A 15,275-nucleotide genomic window follows, 5' to 3' on the forward strand; every position below is an offset into this window, starting at 1 on the left:
TAGTGACCTCTTTCTGCACCACTTCCTTCATGGCTGGATTTAGCCTCCTTTATGGTTAGACCACTGGTTTGGCATTATCCTTCAACAGGATCTTGCGCATGCATCTAGCTGGGCTAATGCCCTTAAGATCACTTATGGACCACCCAAGAGCTGTCTTGTGTGTCCTTAGCACTTGAATCAGTGCTTCCTCTTCCTGTGGATTTAAAGCGGAGCTTATAATCACTGGAAAAGTGTCACCCTCTCCCAGAAATGTATACTTCAAGGATGGTGGTAGTGGTTTGAGTTCAGGTTTGGGAGGCTTATCCTCCTTCTGAGGAATTTTCAAAAATTCCCTTGTTTCCTCTGGTTCTTCTTGATCAGGCTGAGCATCTTTGAAGATGTCTTCAAGCTCTGATTCTAGACTTTCAGTCATATTGATCTCTTCCACCAAAGTGTCAATAATGTTAGCGCCCATGCAGTCATTAGGTGTGTCTGGATGCTGCATAGCTTTTACAGCATTCAACTTGAACTCATCCTCATTGACTCTCAGGGTTACTTCCCCTTTTTGTACATCAATGAGAGTTCGTCCAGTTGCTAGGAAAGGTCTTCCTAGAATGAGAGTTGCACTCTTGTGCTCCTCTATTTCCAGCACCACAAAGTCAGTTGGAAAGGCGAATGGCCCAACCTTGACAATCATGTCCTCTATTATGCCTGATGGATATTTAATGGAGCCATCAGCAAGTTGGAGGCATATCCGGGTTGGTTTGACTTCTTCAGTCAACCCAAGCTTTCTGATAGTGGATGCAGGTATTAGATTGATACTTGCTCCAAGATCACACAGGGCTGTCTTGGTGCAAGCACCTTCTAATGTGCATGGTATCATAAAGCTTCCTGGATCTTGAAGCTTTTCTGGTAAGCTTTTTAGAATGACTGCACTGCATTCTTCAGTGAGAAATACTTTTTCAGTTTCTCTCCAATCTTTCTTATGACTTAAGATTTCTTTCATGAACTTAGCATAAGAAGGTATTTGCTCAAGTGCCTCTGCAAACAGAATCTTTATTTCAAGAGTCCTTAGATAGTCTGCAAAGCGGGCAAATTGCTTATCCTATTCCGCTTGGCGGAGTTTCTGAGGATAAGGCATCTTGGCTTTATATTCTTCAACCTTAGTTGCTGCAGGTTTATTCCTTACAGAAGTGGTTGAAGAAGCCTTTTTAGAGGGATTACCTTCAGCACTCTCAGGTGTCTGATCCTCCTTTGGCGTCTGAACGCCAGGATTGGGTGAAGATTGGGCGTTTAATGCCAACTTCTCTCCCTTCTCTGGCGTTTGAACGCCAGAACTGGGCAGGGAATGGGCGTTTAACGCCAGCTTTCCCCCCTTTTCTGGCGTTTGAACGCCAAAAGTGCTCCTCTCTGGGCTCTTACTGTCCTCAGAGGGATTTTGAACAGTGGTTTGGTTATCCTCTGTCAATTGTTCCTTATTTGGCTTTTTGCTACTTTGAGCAGTGTTATTCAATGTCTTCCCACTCCTCAGTTGAACTGCTTGACATTCTTCTGTTATCTGTTTCGATATTTGCTGTTTTGCCTGATTCACTTGCAGTTCTATGTTCTTGTTAGCAATTTTAGTTTCTTGGAGCATCTCTTTAAATTTTGCTAATTGTTTTGTCATCAGGTGCAATTGTTGATTAAGCTCAATCATCTGTTCTTGAGGATTAGGATCAGTGGCTACTGCCATGACGTTCTCTTTTGTAGAGAACTCATTGCTAGAGTACAAATGTTGATTTCTAGCAACAGTGTCTATAAGCTTTTGAGCCTCTTCAATTGTCTTCCTCATGTGTATAGATCCACCAGCTGAGTGGTCTAAAGACATCTGAGCTTTTCCTGTAAGCCCATAGTAGAAGATGTCTAACTGTACCCACTCTGAAAACATTTCAGAGGGGCATTTTCTTAGCATACCTCTATACCTCTCCCAGGCATTATAAAGGGATTCATTATCCTCTTGTTTAAAGCCTTGGATGTCCAGCCTTAGCTGTGTCATCCTCTTTGGAGGGTAAAAGTGATTCAGGAATTTGTCTGATAACTGTTTCCATGTTTTTATGCTTGCTGTAGGTTGGTTATTCAACCATCTCTTAGCTTGATCTTTTACAGCAAATGGAAACAGTAATAGTCTGTAGACATCCTGATCCACCTCTTTATCATGTACTGTGTCAGCAATTTGTAAGAACTGTGCCAGAAACTCAGTAGGCTCTTCCTGTGGAAGACCGGAATACTGGCAATTTTGCTACACTATGATAATGAGTTGAGGATTTAGCTCAAAGCTGCTTGCTTTGATGGGAGGTGTACAGATGCTACTCCCATATGCAGCTGTAATGGGGTTAGCATATGACCCCAGAGTCCTTCTGGACTGCTCAATTCCACTTGAGTCCATGATGGATAAAGGGAATATGATATGAATTCACAAGTAAAATATATATATATATTTTTTGAATTGACCGAAAAATTAAAATAAAACAAAAGGAAAATAAAATAAATTTTCGAAAACTAAAAGAAAATAAGATCAAAGCAAATTGAAAACTAAATCAATTAATTAGTTAAAAAGATTTTGGAAATAGGAATAGAAAAGATATGATTGAAAATTATTTTGAAAGAGATTTGATTTTTTTTTTGAAAAGAGGAAAGAGAAGAACAACAAAATGACACCAAACTTAAAATTTTTAGAAAATCAAACACTAATTTTCGAAAGTTTTAAGGGAAAAACACAAAGAGGACACCAAACTTAGAATTTTTAAGGATAAAAAAGGGACTAAGGACATGCAAATTCGAAAATTAAAAGAAAAACAAAAGCATGCAATTGACACCAAACTTAAAATATGAAACTAGACTCAACTAAAAGACTCTAAACCAACAAAAACAAAACAGTCCTAATCTAAGCAACAAGATAAGCCGTCAGTTGTCCAAACTCGAACAATCCCCGACAACAGCGCCAAAAACTTGGTGCACGAAATTGCAATCACACTTTTGCAATTCTGCACAACTAACCAGCAAGTGCACTGGGTCGTCCAAGTAATACCTTACGTGAGTAAGGGTCGATCCCACGGAGATTGTCGGCTTGAAGCAAGCTATGGTTATCTTGTGACTCTTAGTCAGGATATCAATAATTATCAGGGTTGATTGTAAAAAGCAAAAGAACATGAAATAAGTACTTGTTTTGCAGTAATGGAGAACAGGTTGAGGTTTTGGAGATGCTCTATCTTCTGAATTTCCGCTTTCCTACTGTCTTCTTCTTCAAGCACGCAAGGCTCCTTCCATGGCAAGCTGTATGTAGGGTTTCACCGTTGTCAATGGCTACCTCCCATCCTCTCAGTGAAAATGTTCAACGCACCCTGTCACGGCACGGCTATTCAGCTGTCGGTTCTCGATCATGTCGGAATAAAATCCAGTGATTCTTTTGCACCTGTCACTAACGCCCCACAATCGCGAGTTTGAAGCTCGTCACAGTCATTCAATCATTGAATTCTACTCAGAATACCACAGACAAGGTTTAGACCTTCCGGATTCTCTTGAATGCCGCCATCAATTCTAGCTTATACCACGAAGATTCTGATTAAGGCATCCAAGAGATATCTACTCAATCTAAAGTAGAACGGAGGTGGTTGTCAGGCACACGTTCATAGTTGAGAATGATGATGAGTGTCACGGATCATCACATTCATCAGGTTTAAGAACAAGTGATATCTTAGAATGGAAGCAAGCATGATTGAATGAAAAACAGTAGTAATTGCATTAATCCATCAAGACACAGCAGAGCTCCTCACCCCCAACCATGGGGTTTAGAGACTCATGCCATAGAAGGTACACAAAGAAATGTGTAAAGTGTCATGAGGTACAGATACAATGTCAAAAGATCCTATTAATAGTGAACTAGTAACCTAGGGTATACAGAAATGAGTAAATGACGTAAAAATCCACTTCTGGGTCCACTTAGTGTGTGCTTGGGCTGAGCATTGAAGCTTTCATGTGTAGAGACTTTTTCTAGAGTTAAACGCCAGCTTTTATGCCAGTTTGGGCGTAACTCCAATTTTTATGCCAGTTCCAGCGTTAAACGCTGGAAATTCTGAAGCTGATTTGCAACGCCGGTTTGGGCCATCAAATCTTGGGAAAAGTATGGACTATTATACATTGCTGGAAAGCCCAGGATGTCTACTTTCCAACGCCATTGAGAGCGGCTAATTGGGCATCTGTAGCTCCAGAAAATCCACTTCGAGTGCAGGGAGGTCAGAATCCAACAGCATCTGCAGTCCTTTTCAGCCTCTGAATCAGATTTTTGCTCAGGACCCTCAATTTCAGCCAAAAAATACTTGAAATCACAGAAAAACACACAAACTCATAGTAAAGTCCAGAAAAGTGAATTTTAACTAAAAACTAATAAAAATATAATAAAAACTAATTAAAATATACTAAAAATATACTAAAAATAATGCCAAAAAGCGTACAAATTATCTGCTCATCAGGTGTATCAGACTCAGAGGAGATGTCAGTATGCCTCGAAGTCATAATCAGCCTCAAGTGTGCATAACATTGCTTGTTGTGATGCTTAGACTGCTCATAACGTCGCAACAAGCGATGCTCTAGGAGTTCAATTTCGTGCACCAGGAGGATGTTTAATGCCCTGAATGGATTGAAGGAATTGGCGTTTAACGCCCACAAGGAGCACACTTCCATGATCCACCATGCCTCATGGGGCGCTAAACGAAAAAAAAAAAGAAAAGAGATCCAATTCTGACGTTAAACGCCACCTATATGGCATGAACAACACCACGTTGGGGTGCTAAACAATGGAGCTAGCGTTTAGTGCCAGCAATGTGATTTCAAAATTTTTGGAGAGGACTTCACTGTTTTCAATGGTTAACTCCCCACCCACCCTCGCCATTGACCATTTAACTCTCTTCTTTCTTCCCCCCCTACCCACTATACTATTTACACTCACTCCTCATTTCCCAAACACCCTTCAAATCACCTCCCACATCACCCAATCAACTTTCCTCACTCCCACCACTTCTCTCTCCTCCCCATTATACAACGGTTACACCCCTTCCCCATTTCACTCCATTTAATTTCATTTCTTACATCCTTTTCTCCACCATAACCGAACCCTTTTCTCCCTTCTATATCTATCTGCTACTCCTTTCCGTTTCACGTCTATCTTTCATAATTTTAACTTTCTACTTCTCCCCTTTCTTTTACCTCTCTTAACTGTACCCACCCTCCTCCTCTATATATAATTCACTTCATTTCTTTTCACCAGACCTCCATTTACCACCTTCCTTCTTACTATTCCTTTCTCATCACCATTCACTCCTTTCTCTTTCTTTCTTGACTGTAGCTAACCCTCATCCACCATCTCCTTTCTTTCTTACATTCCTTTTCCTTCTTCTCTTTTACTTTTTCTAGTGAGGAGCAAAATATAACATTCCGAGTTTTTGAAAAAAATTAAATAATAAGTTATTCATGATTTATTATTTTATTTAAAAAATTATTTTTCTAAAAATAATTAAATTAAATTTTATGATACTTTGAATTTAAAATCTATTAGAATTTTTAAATAATTTTTATTATAATAAGATATTTCAAAAAATATAAAAAAATTATCATTATTATTATTATTATTATTATTATTATTATTATTATTAAATTTCCAAAAAAATAAAAGAAGAAAGAAAGGAAGAATTGGCCGAAGTCTTAAGTGAGAGAGAATAAGAACCATCATGATCGAAAATTTTTTGCTCTTGATATTTTGAGATCCGTAATTCTGATAAACAATCTAATCTGATAAAAGTATTCGTATCCTCCTCCTCTACACATTGGAATCACTTTTGTTCAGTAGAAGTGGATGGTGACATAGCTCCCCTTTTTCTTGAGTTCAGACAATTAGAATTTTAGGAGGCACAGACGATTTCTGACGTTTTCTTCTTCAACCGTTCTGTAAGAAAGCTTCTCCAGAGGTAGGGTTTTGATTTCATACGGAGGTAGGTTTTAGTAAATTTATAATAATTAAATATGAATTTGATAAGTGAATATTTATTTGATTGATTATTATTTGAATTTGAATGAATTTATGTTGAATTATTGTTGTTTGCTTGAGATTTTGATTCGGTTATGTATGAACAGCCACCTGGGATGTTTTTTATTATTTTGGGAGTAAAAGTAGATTTTCAAAAAGCTTTAAGAATTATATTATCTAATTTTGAATTATTAAAGAAATGACTATATTTTGAGTTTTATCGAAAAAAAGTATTATGTTTGAATTTGATTTATCAAGAGAAAGAGTTTAATGAAAGAGAAATGAATTTGAATTGTTTTTAAAGAGAGATGTTGATGTTTGCAAAATACCTGGGCAGTACGCAAGGGTTGTGGCTTAGTCCCACTTGCTCCGGGTATGAGATGAGGAAGAAGAATTATAAATACTAATTTTAATTATGGAGTTTTGAATGAATATGAAAGAATTAAAATGATAGCAAAAGTAACAATGAATTTTGAATGTGATACCTGGGTAGTAACAAGAATTGTGGTACGTCCCGCTTGCTCCAAGTCAGTGATTGTGATGCCTGAGTAGTAGCAGCAGTAGTGGATTATTCCACTTGCTCCAGGTTGAGCTTTTAAACACCCGCCTGGGTAGTATCTGCAGTAGTGGGTATTCCACTGTCTCTGTGTTAAGCGGGTAGTAGCAAGGGGGTTTGTAGCTCAAACTTACTTGCTTCACAATGGGTGTTTCTTTCCATGGTTAGCTACCAGGACGTGTCGGGTTGGCTATATAACCAACAGATGATATCATCAGCCATAGGACAGACATGCATCATACTTGTTTACGCATATTTTTTTGTGATTGTGTTTTCTATAATTGTGTGTGCTTGTGATTGGATTCTATGTTATGTCATTGTTGAGTTAGATTGTACTTTGCTGACTGCTGTTATTGACTAAGAACTTAATAAAATAAGCTTAGCTTCTAACTCTGACCCTACTAAGAACTCCCCAGTTCTTACCCCCTATTTCCAATCCTTTCAGCTACAGGTGTGACGGTTTAGTGTGGAGCTACAAGAGCATAGAAGATTGAGTTTACGAGTTAAGTTCTTAGATTTTATATTCCCCTCGTTATTTATTTTTTTTTAGAGGGATAGGATTTATTTTTGAGAATATTGGAATAAGTCTATGTATATATTAAGAGGTTTAAAGTGAAGACTTTTCATTTTCTTAAATTAAAGTTTCGGTTTGTATTCGCAAAGTCTCGATATTAAATAAAGATAGTATAAAATAACAAGGTTTAGAGGTAAGTAACGCTTGAGCTTTAGTATGATCATGAGGTACTAAAAGTTAGGGTGTTACACAAAAGCCTTAAGTTTGGTATTAGGGCACTCCACTTTTCTTCATTATCATTATCCATATGGCACAAAAAACTGGTGAATCCTCTTCAAGGAAGAAAAAAGAGAAGTGTTGACCACTTCAAAAATGCAAACACAGCAACCACTTTAGGCAGCCAATCTTACCAAAGGTCCCACCAGGCGTGCCAATTTGTTTTGCTTAGATTTTGCTTTTTAGACTTTGACAGGAAGTGTCAACCAAGCTTGTATCAAATATCTCAATTTGAGGAGCAGATACGACTCCTTTTCGTGTGTTGCTCCTAGGATTTAGGGATCGTGTCCAATAAAAGTGTAAAAAAATAATAATTATAGAAAGCAAGAAGTAAGAAAGAAAAAGTGCAAAAAATAAAGAATTGAAAATGACAAGACTTGTATTAAAATGTGTAGAAATTGACAAGGTCTTAAATAAAAATAACAGAATTTAAATAATAAAAAGAGAAAAGATAATTGCAATAATTGAAATAAAAATGGAGTCTCCCAATATTTATATAGACTCGTGACTCATATTTCTGTGCATTAGTGAGACTAGAAATTTTTAGAGTGAATGAGTGTGTGAATGATAGAAGCTCCTCTAGCTTATTGAAACTAATCCTATTTATAGAAAAAAATTTAAGCTAATTGGTGTAACCTTGGACTTCAAGTAAACTTGTACTGTAAGTAGTTTTAGATTTCAAGCAAACTTGGACTTTAAGTAGTTGTAGTCTAGAACCTCAAGTAGTCTTGCACCTTAAGCAAACTTGGGTACCAAGCATCAAGTAACTTGACCACTAAGCCTAACTCATTCTTATTTTCTCCAACCATAATATACTTCATGCATGTATGATCTTTAACTTTAACTATTGAATTCTTTCTAACGTCGACCATTTGTGCCAAATTGTTGGTGATGAGCGGATAATTTGTACGCTTTTTGGCATTATTTTTAGTATGTTTTTCGTATAATCTAGTTAGTTTTTAGTATATTTTTATTAGTTTTTAGTTAAAATTCACTTTTCTGGACTTTACTATGAGTTTGTGTGTTTTTCTGTGATTTCAGGTATTTTCTGGCTGAAATTGAGGGACCTGAGCAAAAATCTGATTCAGAGACCAAAAAGGACTGCAGATGCTGTTGGATTCTGACCTCCCTGCACTCGAAGTAGATTTTCTGGAGCTACAGAAGCCCAATTGGTGCGCTCTCAATGGCGTTGGAAAGTAGACATCCTGGTCTTTCCAGCAATATATGATAGTCCATACTTTGCCCAAGATTTGATGGCCCAAACCGGCGTTCAAAGTCACCCTCAGAAATCCCAGCGTTAAACGCCGGAACTGGCACCAAAATGGGAGTTAAACGCCCAAACTAGCATAAAAGCTGGCGTTTAACTCCAAGAAGAGTCTCTACACGAAAATGCTTCATTGCTCAGCCCAAGCACACACCAAGTGGGCCCGGAAGTGGATTTTTATGTCATTTACTCATTTCTGTAAACCTTAGACTACTAGTTCTCTATAAGTAGGACCTTTTGCTATTGTATTTTCAATCTTTTTGATCACTTGAGATCTCTAGATCATCTTTGGACGTCTAGTTCTTAGATCATTGGGAGGCTGGCCATTCGGCCATGCCTAGACCCTGTACTTATGTATTTTCAACGGTGGAGTTTCTACACACCATAGATTAAGGTGTGGATCTCTGCTGTACCTCGAGTATTAATGCAATTACTATTGTTCTTCTATTCAATTCCGCTTGTTCTTGTTCTAAGATATCACTTGTTCTTCAACTTGATGAATGTGATGATCCGTGACACTCATCATCATTCTCACCTATGAACGTGTGACTGACAACCACCTCCGTTCTACCTTCGATTGGGTGAATATCTCTTGGATTCCTGATTGCACGATGCATGGTTGATCGCCTGACAACCGAGTGCTCGCCTGACAACCGAGCCAACCATTCCGTGAGATCAGAGTCTTCATGGTATAGGCTAGAACTGATGGCGGCATTCAAGAGAATCCGGAAGGTCTAACCTTGTCTGTGGTATTCTGAGTAGGATTCAATGATTGAATGACTGTGACGTGCTTCAAACTCCTAGCAGGCGGGGCGTTAGTGACAGACGCAAAAGAATCACTGGATTCTATTCTGGCCTGACCGAGAACCGACAGATGATTAGTCATGCTGTGACAGAGCATAGGAACATTTTCACTGAGAGGATGGGAGGTAGCCACTGACAACGGTGAAACCCTTGCATAAGCTTGCCATGGAAAAGAGTAAGAAGGATTGGATGAAGACAGTAGGAAAGCAAAGAGACGGAAGGGAAGGCATCTTCATGCGCTTATCTGAAGTTCCTACCAATGAATTACATAAGTATCTCTATCTTTATCTTTATGTTTTTATGCGTTCATCACCATATCCATTTGAGTTTGCCTGACTAAGATTTACAAGATGACCATAGCTTGCTTCATACTAACAATCTCCGTGGGATCGACCCTTACTCGCGTAAGGTTTATTACTTGGACGACCCAGTGCACTTGCTGGTTAGTTGTGCGAAGTTGTGTTAATGCCATGGTATTGAACACCAAGTTTTTGGGGTTCATGACCGGGGATTATGAGAGTTGTGAAAAGTATTGTTCACAATTTCGCGCACCAAGTTTTTGGTGCCGTTGCCGGGGATTGTTCAGGTTTTGAGCAAGCTTTTGGTCCGGTAACATCAGTGCCAAGATCCGGCAACAGCACCAAGTTTTTGGCGCCGTTGCCGGGGATTGTTCAGTTTGGACAACTGACGGTTCATCTTGTTGCTTAGATTAGGTATTTATTTTTTTTCGAAATTCTTGAAGAAGAATTCTAGAGTTTCATGATGATTTGTTGAAGTCTGGCTGGCTGAGAAACCATGTCTAATCTCATTGGACCGAGGTTTCAACTTATCATCACAAGAGCTTGTTGATTTTTATCAATCTTGCTTTTGGAGCAGTGATCTGCTAAGGCTTGGCTGGCCATTGGCCATGTCTAGTGTTTTGGATCGAAGCTTTCTTTGAAAGCTTGGCTGGCTGTGAAGCCATGTCTAATTCCTGGACCGGAGTCTTAGACTAGCATTGCACTGATTCCTGGAATTCTCATTAAGAATTTTGATATCTTTTTCCACTTAATTTTCGAAAAAGCACAAAAAAAAATTACAAAATCATAAAAGCCAAAAAATATTTCTTGTTTGAGTCTAGTGTTTCATTTTAAGTTTGGTGTCAATTGCATGCATTCATTCATGTGTCTTAAGGATCTTCAAGTAATTCTTGATGATTTTCGTGCTATGATCTTTGAATTCAATTGACTTGAGTATTTTGTGTGTCTCATATGTATTTTCATTAGTGTCAGTAGTATACAAACTGCTAAGTTTGGTGTCTTGCATGCATTGTTATTTGATTTTAGTAGTATTTTGATTATTCCTTATTATTAAAAATCCAAAAATATTTTTAAATTGTGTCTTCTCAAGTCAATAATACAGAGAATTGAAGATTCAGAACATGCTGCAGAGGAATTATACAGAAAAAGCTGGACGTTCAAAACGCCCAGTGAAGAAGGACAGACTGGCGTTTAAACACCAGCCAGGGTACCTGGTTGGGCGTTTAACGCCCAAAGAGGTATAGTTTTGGGCGTTAAACGCCAGAATGTGCACCATTCTGGGCGTTTAACGCCAGGATGGCACAAGGGGGAAGATTTTGTTTTTCAATGCAATTTTTTTCAGGTTTTCAAAGTTTTTCAAAATCAAATCTTTTTCAAATCATATCTTTTCAATCATGTGTTTTCAAAATCAATTTCTTTCTATTTTTAAGGATACTTGCTATCAATTAATGATTGGATTCAACATATCAAGTATGTTGCCTTTTCTGTTGAGAAAGGTTTAATGTTTGAATCATATCTTTCCTTGATAGCCAAGTCATTAATTTTCAAAATCAAATCTTTTTAAAATGTTTTTCAAATCATATCTTCTCAATCACATTTTTTTTTAAAAAAAAACCAATCATATCTTCTTAACCACATCTTTTTTCAAAATAGTTTTCAATCAAATCTTTTTTATTTCTAATTTCAAAATCTTTTTCAAAAATCACTTGATTTCTTTTCCACTTTCATTTTCGAAAATCAAGTAGTGTTTTCAAAAATGTTTTCAAAATCTTTTACTTAATTTTCGAAAATTGCTTCCCTCCTTCTCACATCCTTCTATTTATGGACTAACACTATCCCTTAATGCAAAATTCGAACTCCATCTTCTTTGATAAGTTTGAATTTTCTACTTCTGTCTTCTACTCTTCTTTTCCTCTGACACTTCAAGGAATCTCTATACTGTGACATAGAGGATTCCACATTTTCTTGTTCTCTTCTCTTTCTTATGAGCAGGAGCAAAGACAAAAGCATTCTTGTTGAGGCTGACCCTGAACCTGAAAGGACCTTGAAGAGAAAGCTAAGAGAAGCCAAAGCACAACTCTCTGTAGAGGACCTAACCGAAATCTTTAAAGAAGAAGAACCTATGGCAGCCGAAAACAACAACAATGCCAACAATGCAAGGAAGGTGCTGGGTGACTTCACTGCACCTACTCCCGATTTCTATGGGAGAAGCATCTCTATCCCTGCCATTAGAGCAAACAACTTTGAGCTTAAGCCTCAATTAGTTTCTCTAATGCAACAGAATTGCAAGTTCCATGGACTTCCACTGGAAGATCCTCATCAGTTTTTGGCTGAATTCTTGCAAATCTGTGACACTGTCAAGACTAATGGGGTTGACCCTGAGGTCTACAGACTTATGCTATTCCCTTTTGCTGTAAGAGACAGAGCTAGAACATGGTTGGACTTTCAACCTAAAGAAAGCCTGGACTCTTGGGAAAAGCTAGTCAATGCCTTCTTGGCAAAGTTCTTTCCACCTCAAAAATTGAGTAAGCTTAGAGTGGAAGTCCAAACCTTCAGACAGAAGGAAGGAGAATCCCTCTATGAAGCTTGGGAAAGATACAAACAATTAATCAGAAAGTGTCCTTCTGATATGCTTTCTGAATGGAGCATCATAGGTATTTTCTATGATGGTCTCTCTGAACTATCCAAAATGTCTTTGGATAGTTTTGATGGAGGCTCTCTTCATCTGAAGAAGACGCCTACAGAAGCTCAAGAGCTGATTGAAATGGTTGCAAATAACCAATTCATGTACACTTCTGAAAGAAATCCTGTGAACAATGGGACTAGTCAGAAGAAAGGAGTTCTTGAGATTGACACTCTGAATGCCATATTGGCTCAGAACAAAATATTGACTCAACAAGTCAATATGATTTCTCAAAGTCTGTCTGGAATGCAAAATGCACCAAGCAGTACTAAGGAGGCTTCATCTGAGGAAGAAGCCTATGATCCTGAGAACCCTTCAATGGAAGAGGTGAATTACATGGGAAAACCCTATGGAAACACCTATAATCCTTCATGGAGAAATCATCCGAATTTTTCATGGAAGGATCAACAGAGACCCCAACAAGGTTTCAACAATAATAATGGTGGAAGAAACAGGTTTAGCAATAGCAAGCCTCTTCCATCATCTTCTCAGCAACAGACAGAGAGTTCTAAGCAGAATAACTCTGACTTAGCAACCATGGTCTCTGATCTGATCAAAACCACTCAAAGTTTCATGACTGAAACAAGATCCTCCATTAGAAATTTGGAGGCACAAGTGGGTCAGCTGAGCAAGAAAATTACTGAACTCCCTCCTAGTACTCTCCCAAGCAATACAGAAGAAAATCCAAAAGGAGAGTGCAAGGCCATCAACATGGCCGAATTTGGAGAGGAGGAAGAGGCAGTGAACGCCACTGAGGAAGGCCTCACTGGACGTCCACTGGCCTCCAATGAGTTCCCCAATGAGGAACCATGGGAATCTGAGGCTCAAACTGAGACCATAGAGATTCCATTGGACTTACTTCTGCCATTCATGAGCTCTGATGAGTATTCCTCCTCTGAAGAGGATGAGTATGTCACTGAAGAGCAAGTTGCTAAATACCTTGGAGCAATCATGAAGCTAAATGACAAGTTATTTGGAAATGAGACTTGGGAGGATGAACCTCCTTTGCTCACCAAAGAACTGGATGACTTGTCTAGGCAGAAACTGTCTCAAAAGAGACAGGATCCTGGGAAGTTTTTAGTACCTTGTACCATAGGCACCATGACCTTCAAGAAGGCCTTGTGTGACTTAGGGTCAAGTGTAAACCTCATGCCTCTCTCTGTAATGGAGAAGTTAGGGATCTCTGAGGTACAAGCTACAAAAATCTCACTAGAGATGGCAGACAACTCAAGAAAACAAGCCCATGGACCTGTAGAGGATGTTCTGGTTGAAGTTGAAGACCATTACATCCCTACTGATTTCATAGTCCTAGAGAATGGAAAGTGCATGGATGAATCCATCATCCTTGGCAGACCCTTCCTAGCCACAGCAAGGGCTGTGATTGATGTTGATAGAGGAGAGTTGATCATTCAAGTGAATGAAGAATCCTTGGTGTTTAAGGCCCAAGGATATCCCTCTGTCATCATGGAGAGGAAGCATGAAGAGCTTCTCTCAAAACAGAGCCAAACAGAGCCCCCACAGTCAAACTCTGAGTTTGGTGTTGGGAGGCCACAACCAAACTCTAAGTTTGGTGTTGAACCCCCACATTCAAACTCTAAGTTTGGTGTTGGGAGGTCCCAACATAGCTCTGAGCATTTCTGAGGCTCCATGAGAGTCCTCTGTCAAGCTAATGATATTAAAGAAGCGCTTGTTGGGAGGCAACCCAATGTTTTATAATTAACTATTTTCTTTTGTTATTTTATATTTTTTGTAGGTTGATGATCATAAGAAGTCACAAAATCAATGAAAAAAGCAAAAACAGAATGAAAAACAGGAAGAAAAACAGCACACCCTGGAGGACGCACCTACTGGCGTTTAAACGCCAGTGAGGCTAGCTGTTGGGCGTTTAACGCCCAGTCTGGCACCATTCTGGGCGTTTAACGCCAGAAAGGGGCACCAGACTGGCGTTAAACGCCAGAAAAGGGCAAGAAGCTGGCGTTAAACGCCAGAAATGGGCACCAGCCCGGCGTTTAACGCCAGAATTGGCACAAAACGAGATTTTGCTTGCCATTTGGTGCAGGGATGACTTTTCCTTGACACCTCAGGATCTGTGGACCCCACAGGATCCCCACCTAACCCACCACTCTCTCTCTTCTTCTTCACCCATTCACCAATCACCTCAACACCTCTTCCCCAAAAACCCTTCACCTATCAAATCCCATCTTTCTCTTCACCACTCACATCCATCCTTCATAAAACCCCACCTACCCCACCATTCAAAATTCAAACCACTTTCCCACCCAAACCCACCCTCAAATAGCCGAACCCTCCCTTCCCCCTCTCCTATATATACCCTACTTCACTCCTTCATTTTCACACAACATACACACCACTTCTCCCCTTCTTGGCCGAAAACAAAAGCCATTCCCTTTCCCCTCATTTCTTCTTCTTCTACTCTCTTCTTTCTTCTTTTGCTCGAGGACGAGCAAACCTTTTAAGTTTGGTGTGGTAAAAACATTGCTTTTTGTTTTTCCATAATCATTTATGGCATCCAAGGCTGGAGAAACCTCTAGAAAGAGGAAAGGGAAGGCAAAAGCTTCCACCTCCGAGTCATGGGAGATGGAGAGATTCATCTCAAGGGTGCATCAAGACCACTTCTATGAAGTTGTGGCCTTGAAGAAGGTGATCCCCGAGGTCCCTTTTTCACTCAAAAAGAGTGAATATCCGGAGATCCAACATGAGATCCGAAGAAGAGGTTGGGAAGTTCTTACCAACCCCATTCAACAAGTTGGAATCTTGATGGTTCAAGAGTTCTATGCCAATGCATGGATCACCAAGAACCATGATCAAAGTGTGAACCCGA

General features: G+C 39.1%; 1 non-coding gene and 1 pseudogene across 1 annotated transcript; one reads left to right on the top strand and one right to left on the bottom strand.

The window, feature by feature from the left end:
• LOC140184078 (uncharacterized) overlaps nucleotides 1-15,275 on the top strand; it is a 152,892-nt pseudogene that overhangs the window by 133,526 nt on the left and 4,091 nt on the right.
• On the bottom strand, nucleotides 12,278-12,385 carry LOC112799301 (small nucleolar RNA R71). The gene has a single exon (XR_003200877.1). It is a non-coding gene; the product is annotated as a small nucleolar RNA R71 (small nucleolar RNA).

This window comes from Arachis hypogaea, chromosome 4 (assembly GCF_003086295.3).
Source record: "Arachis hypogaea cultivar Tifrunner chromosome 4, arahy.Tifrunner.gnm2.J5K5, whole genome shotgun sequence".
NCBI classification, from domain to species: Eukaryota; Viridiplantae; Streptophyta; class Magnoliopsida; order Fabales; family Fabaceae; genus Arachis; species Arachis hypogaea.